General features: G+C 43.4%; 1 long non-coding RNA gene across 1 annotated transcript; it reads left to right on the top strand.

Annotated features, from left to right (window-relative positions):
- Positions 1 to 1,647: 1,647 nt before the first annotated feature.
- On the top strand, positions 1,648 to 5,130 carry LOC115832868. The gene is made up of 3 exons (XR_004028250.1): positions 1,648 to 1,663; positions 1,804 to 1,965; positions 4,814 to 5,130. It is a non-coding gene; the product is annotated as an uncharacterized LOC115832868 (long non-coding RNA).
- Positions 5,131 to 6,779: the final 1,649 nt, after the last annotated feature.

The raw sequence follows: 6,779 nt of genomic DNA, 5'->3' as shown, positions 1-6,779 counted from the left end.
CAAAGGCAGTGGGAATGACCTGTGGTTCTTAGGAGAGAGGCTGAAGCAAGAAATGCGATTTTCGGAATCATCTGGAAAGAAGTTGGGCTGACAAGAGAAGAGATGGAGTGAGAGGATAGAAAAGATAGAACAGGACTGAAGACAGAATCTAAGTCTAAGGAGGGGAAGGAACCCATGACAGAAAGCATGGGGGAGGGTCAGGACTGTGCGGAGTGAGAGAACTCAGGAAAAGAGGGATGTTCAGTGGGGGCCTGGGCTACAGGGACACCAGGAAGGAGGTACCCAAGAGAACAGGTTTGGATTTGGAAATCAGGAGATCTCTGGGGGCTTTCAAGAGAATTATTTGAGTGGTGGGTTGTGTAGACCAGATTGCCACTCTTTGAGGGGCATCAGCATCCTGGATCCAGTTGGTTGATCCAGGGACACAAAGGTTCATTTCTTTGCTTTCCTTCTGGGGGACTCTGAAGGGCCTCCCCAGTGCCACAGCTTCCAGAGGGATCTGACGAGGCCTCTGTGGAAAGCAACGCAGTTCAAGTTCAGTCTCTGCCTAATCCTGTTTTCCTCACTCTCTCAAGGTGAGACCACGAGCCCACTGGGAGGAACAAACAACTCCAGACGTGCCGCCTTAAGAGCTGTAACACTCACCGCGAGGGTCCGCGGCTTCATTCTTGAAGTCAGTGAGACCAAGAGCCCACCAATTCCTGACACATCCCTGTGGTGTTCACTCTGGCAGCAGGCCCGAATGGCTAGGTTGTCTCAAGCCACCTATGCCCAGGTTGCTAAGCTGTTCCAGGCATTCCAGGAGGTCTACAGGGTGGGGGTGGGGTGGGGGTGGCGCTTGTCGGGGAGGCTCGGGCCGCACAGGAGCCCATGGAGGGTGTGGGAGGCTCAGGCATGGCGGGCTGCAGGTCCCGAGCCCTGCCCCGAGGGAAGGCAGCTAAGGCCTGGTGAGAAATTGAGCGCAGCGCCGGTGGGCTGGCACTGCTGGGGGACCCAGTACACCCTCCGCAGCCGCTGGCCCGGGTGCTAAGTCCCTCATTGCCCGGGGCCGGCAGGGCCGGCCAGCTGCTCCCAGTGCGGGGCCCGCCAAGCCCACGCCCACCCGGAACGCCAGCTGACCCGGAACGCCAGCTGACCCGGAACGCCAGCTGACCCGGAACGCCAGCTGACCCGGAACGCCAGCTGACCCGGAACGCCAGCTGACCCGGAACGCCAGCTGACCCGGAACGCCAGCTGACCCGGAACGCCAGCTGACCCGGAACGCCAGCTGACCCGGAACGCCAGCTGACCCGGAACGCCAGCTGGCCCACAAGCGCCGCGCGCGCAGCCCCGGTTCCAGCTCGTGCCTCTCCCTCCACACCTCCCCCGCAAGCTGAGGGAGCTGGCTCCCGCCTTGGCCAGCCCAGAAAGGGGCTCCCATAGTGCAGCGGTGGGCTGAAGGGCTCCTCAAGTGCCGCCAAAGTGGGAGCCCAGGCAGAGGAGGCACTGAGAGCAAGCAAAGGCTGTGAGGACTGCCAGCAAGCTGTCACCTCTCAGGGAGGCCTGCCGGATCTGGGGAGCATGAGCTGGTCAGGCCGCCAGTAGACCCCCAGGCAGATCTCCATCTCCATGCAGAGTCTGTATCCTAGAAATCCAACCTGAGATCCAGCGGCACCAAGAAAGGGTGAGTGAAACACAGAAAAGGTGGGATGGAGGGAAGAACAGAGGTGGAAACCACTCAGCAGGAGCAAGAAGGGGTGATGGTGGGAGACAGGCAGGAAGGAGCAGGCGTGTGATTTGACGCCTCTCCCCTCCACCTCCAAGGAAGCTGTTTCAAGAGATAGGAATTGTTCAGAAAAAGCCGGAGAAGGTGGTGTTAAAGGAAAACATTGAGAATAGGGAGTGAAGACGAGGGTTTTTCGTAGTAGAAGATGGGTCTTCAAAAGCCTGGAGGCAGAGGAGAGGAATGCTGTCAGTGAGATAAAGGTGAAGGGAAGCTGATATTCCCTGAAATTGGTAATATTAAAACAGTACTGAAGAAAGAGAAAGTTGGAAAATGGTCTAGAGGGACCTTTTAGCAACATGAGAAGGTGAGGGATGAATGAAGCTGTGGACCAGGATATTCCCTCTGCAGCACCATCCCTGGGAACGTTAAATGTCTGGAGTAGTGAACCAACAGAAATAGAATATGCAATTAACAATTTCCCAGGAATCATGTTTACACACATAAAAAAAGAGAAATAGGTGAAAGTAATTTCAATGATGTATTTTATTTAACACAATATATTTTAGATCTGTGTTAAATAAAATATATCATTAAAATTGACGTGTCAATATAAAAAATTAATAATGAGACGTCCATTTTTTCCTACTAAGTCTTCCAACTCTGGTGTGTATTTTACATATATTGCACATCTAAGTTCAGACACTAAATTTTCATTGGAAATACCCGATCTGTACTTAGATTTCATAACATTGACGGTTGAAGAAGTGGATTTACAAACCTAAATTGCTCCATATATACTTATGCTTTCTAATAATGGAATAAAATGACCAGTCTTTAGGTTAATTAAAATGAAATGAAATAAAAAACCCAGCTCTTCAGTTGCATGGAGCACCTCTCCAATGTTCAGTGGCCCCACATGTGGCTAGTGGCTACTAGATCGGACCACACAGGTCTAGAATTGGAATTCTGAGACTTTTGGATTTTGGCCTTTATTTTGTCCTGATTTTCTATGAAGGAATGGGCTTGACTACCCCCAGTGCTGTACTGCTAAAAAGATCCTCATCTGTTCCATCTCATTTCACGAAACTCACTTGAAGACGACGAGGGAGAAGTTTGAGAGTCTGTCTATGAATAGGGAAATAGGGCTTTGGCTTGGACTGGAAATGGTATGAAGGAGATGAGATATGAGTTGGAAGTATCCCGTTTTGATTTTTATTCTATGTTCATAAGAGGAACAAGGTTTGTCAGGCTGGGTGCCCCAAAGAGTGAACTGAGAGTGCGCTGTGATAATGCACGGGGCAACTCTTGCTTGCACAAACTCTCATCTTAGTAGTTTCCCTTGAGCTCTGAGCACTGGCTGCGTCACAAACAGGTGGATGCAGCTGCTATATCTAGGCCTCATTTTCTGCATCTGCAAACTGGGAGAGTAGTTCCTTATTTGGAAAAATAGGAGGGACCAGGGAAATCCCGGATTTGGAGACGGGTGCCTCTCAGCCAGGCCTGTAGCTCATTTGCTGTCCCTAGCTGGGTGCCAGCAGCTTCTGCATTCGGTCCACAGTCTGGTACCATTTGCCTGCCTTTGTATCTGATGGGAGAGATCTGTCATGGGATGCAGGAGTGAGGAAAGTTCTAGAGACTCCTTTAGAAATGTAAAAATAATAATACTTAGGCATCCTTGCCTTTATCTGAAATGGCCTACATCTCTTGCTACTTGGAGGTTCAGGATAGATCTTGTGAGACCTCCCGCATGCCAGCACAGGGCCTGGTAGCCTTACCATGCAGCAGCAGTATCTATAACCATCCCTAGAAGTGGAGTCACAGAAAATACCATGGTAATTGTGGCTTTGTTTTGAGGATGGTTACCACACACACACACACACACACACACACACGTGCATGGCATGGAGGAGCCTGACCTGTTATTGTTGGCATCCCCAGGATCCATGGCACATTAGCTTAGTGTTCAGGTTGTACATAAGCCCTCAAGGTCAGGAGCTGTAAAACTTGGATTTCTCCATCCCCTGGGCATAAGCCTGTCTTTCAAAATTTCTGGCCACTACCTAGAAGAGTTGCAAGATAACAAAATTTCCCTGGACAACCTCTACTCCTGCCTCCCTGACATCGCTGCTTGGTTAAGCTGCTGTCCTGATGTGGCCTTAATAAGTATGACATGGCCTTAGTAAGTACTCTGTGTATAGACTCTTGACAGCCATTCCTGGGAAAAACAGCTCCATTCTTGGAGACAGGAAACAATGCCCTCAGCATACAGATCAGAGGCAGCTTGTCTGACTCGGCCTGCTTCCCCATCTTTAAAATGGGGAGAAAGTGCTGGGATTACCCATGAGCCATGTGCCTGGGAGAATCGCTTGAGCCCAGGAGTTCGACACCAGGCGGGGAAACACAGGGAGACCTTGTCTTTACCAAAACCAAATATATACATAAAATAAAATAAGATAAAATAAAATAAAGTAAAATACAATAAAATACAATACAAAATGGGAGAAACTCCTCCTAAGATTCTTTTTACAGTCTTGGAGAGTGGAAACTGGCCTTGGTTTCTTCATCCATGTGAAAAAAAGAGCTAAAAAGCCTCTTGTGAGCACCTTTCTCTCTTCTAGCAGGAGTGAGGAATGACCAGAGGTTAAATATTGATCAGCTAGAATTAGCTTCAATTCAATCTGCGTTTGACTAAGAACTTGACGACTGAGCCTGCTCATTGTTGCAGCCATACCTGGGGTAAAGAAATGACTGTAGAATTGAACCTCACAAGCTCAGGTGTAATTCCCATGAGAAAGATGTTACACCAGAAATAGGTTTCCAGCTGTTCTCAGGCACGCTTTCAATGACACTAAGAACATCATTTGCACTAATTGGTGCTTGAAATAATTATTGATCTTCATCAGGAGTGTCAAAAGCATTGCTCAAATGTCCAACTGCTTGTCATGCTCTCTTGGCATTCTACGTGAAGGACTTCACGGCCTGTTTCTTTCCCAGGAGAGCATTAGTTAAGGCAAAACAGAAAAACACATCTAGGATACAGATAACATAAGTACAGACAGCTGAGCAAATATATAAATAACACCCGGAATGACACTTAAATATTTACAGCTGGAGATTTCTGCTACGTGCAGCACATACTGCTAATCCTCTCTCATCTCCAGGAAGTTTTCAAAAACCTGTTTCTGTAACTAGCAGACAGGTCTTCTGGATCCAAGGTCACCTGCTGGGGAGAAAGAGAAGGCTTTGGATAAACATCACAAGTTTTCCTGGAACATCGATTTTATTTAAGATTTTTTGGAAAGAAGGGAATAAGGTTTTTACCTTTGTAAGGTTTTTACAAATATTTTCAAAAGCAAAACATGTATATATGCTCATCTTAGAAAATTTGATCAGTATAAAATATTAAAGAAGAAAGTAAAAACTCATTTGGAATCTTATCTGTTGGAAGTAATCACTGTCTAGCTAGATGTTGGTGAATATCCTTTTGATGATGTGTATGTGTGTCAGTGTGTGTAACTTGAATTTTTAAAGTTTGAGAATATATTCTAGTCGTCTTTTTATGTCAATGGATTTAAGAATATATTACATCATTTTTGATGTAATATTTTGATATACCACGATTTGTTTAATCAATCCCCTATTAATGAATATTTAGGATGGTTTTAATTTTTAAAATATTTTACAATGTGGTTATGAAACATTCTTTCATATCTATATTTGCCTACTTATTCAACTATTTCTTCAGGATACATTCTTAGAAATGGAGCCACAGAAAATATTTCTTTTGGTGGATGGACGCAAACACACACATACGTATGTATATGTGCATATATACATACATTCACACATATATGCATACATAGTGTGTGCACGTGTGTGTATATATATAGAGAGAGAGGGAGAAGGAGAGAGAGGAGAGTCAGAAAATATATTTTAAACTTAAATATAGTCATCATCTCTTGAGAAGGGACTTGTATTGGGGATGTATTCAAAGAAGAGTTTGACCAAATTTGTGATGTTTAAGTTTTTTCACAAGTAGAAAATATATATGTAACTTAAAGTTAGTTAAAATTAAAGGTAACAGTAACAAAAAAGGACAAAATAAAATAGTTATCAACCGACAGTCATATATCATTGGAAATTATTTGCTTTCTTCTGCTGAAAAAAGGTAACTATTAGAAGAATAGAAATTGGATATACTGATGTTAAACTGCCAAAAGAAAAGGAACCAGAACGCCTAAAGTCTTGATTAATCCAGCAAAAGTAAGGAGTGGAAAAAAAGAAAAGAAACAACAAGAAAGCACAGCAAATAAAAAGTACAAGGATATGAAAAAGCAAGTCCAAATATACCAATATTTAGAATTAATATGATTTGGTTACTGTTTCCATTAAAAGATAGCAAGTCTCTAGGTAACAAAACAAAATGCAGTTATATGTTCTTTAAAAGGGACACATACAAAAAGAAAGTGATGGAAAATTGCAAAATAAAGAAATGAAAAAAATATATATTAACCCAGGAAATGCTAGCACCAAGAAAAAGTTGTGCCAATATTAATATGAAATAAAATACATTCAAAGCCAAAAAGAATTGATAGTCAAAGAAGAAATTTTTTGTTTTGTTCTCGTCCATTCACGAACCTTTGTGTACAGCTTCAAAATGTATAAAGAAAAGTGATAGCACAAGTAGACAAAAAATAACCAAGGATTTACAGGTGCACTGTTGAATGTAGTAGCCACTAGCCACATAGTACGGCCAATGGTCACTAGGTTATTAACCATTCAGAGATGGCTAGTCCAAATTGAAATGTGCTCTAAGTGTTAAACATACATTGGATTTCAAAGGCTTAGTATGAAAAAATACAGTAAAATAGCTCATTAATATTTTAAAATATTGATTACATGTTGAAAATATCTTATTTTAGATGAGTTAAATCTAGTAAAATTAATCTTACTAGTTTCTTTTTACTTATTTTAAGGTGGATACCAGAAAATTTTAAATAACACGTGGTTCTCGTTATATTTTTATTGGACAGCACTGAAGAGGATTTAAATTAATACAAATAAAAATACGGAC

Source organism: Nomascus leucogenys, chromosome 23 (genome assembly GCF_006542625.1).
Source record: "Nomascus leucogenys isolate Asia chromosome 23, Asia_NLE_v1, whole genome shotgun sequence".
Taxonomy (NCBI): domain Eukaryota; kingdom Metazoa; phylum Chordata; class Mammalia; order Primates; family Hylobatidae; genus Nomascus; species Nomascus leucogenys.
The sequence above is the reverse complement of the archived record's forward strand: the minus strand, read 5'-3'. Positions and strand labels throughout refer to the sequence as shown.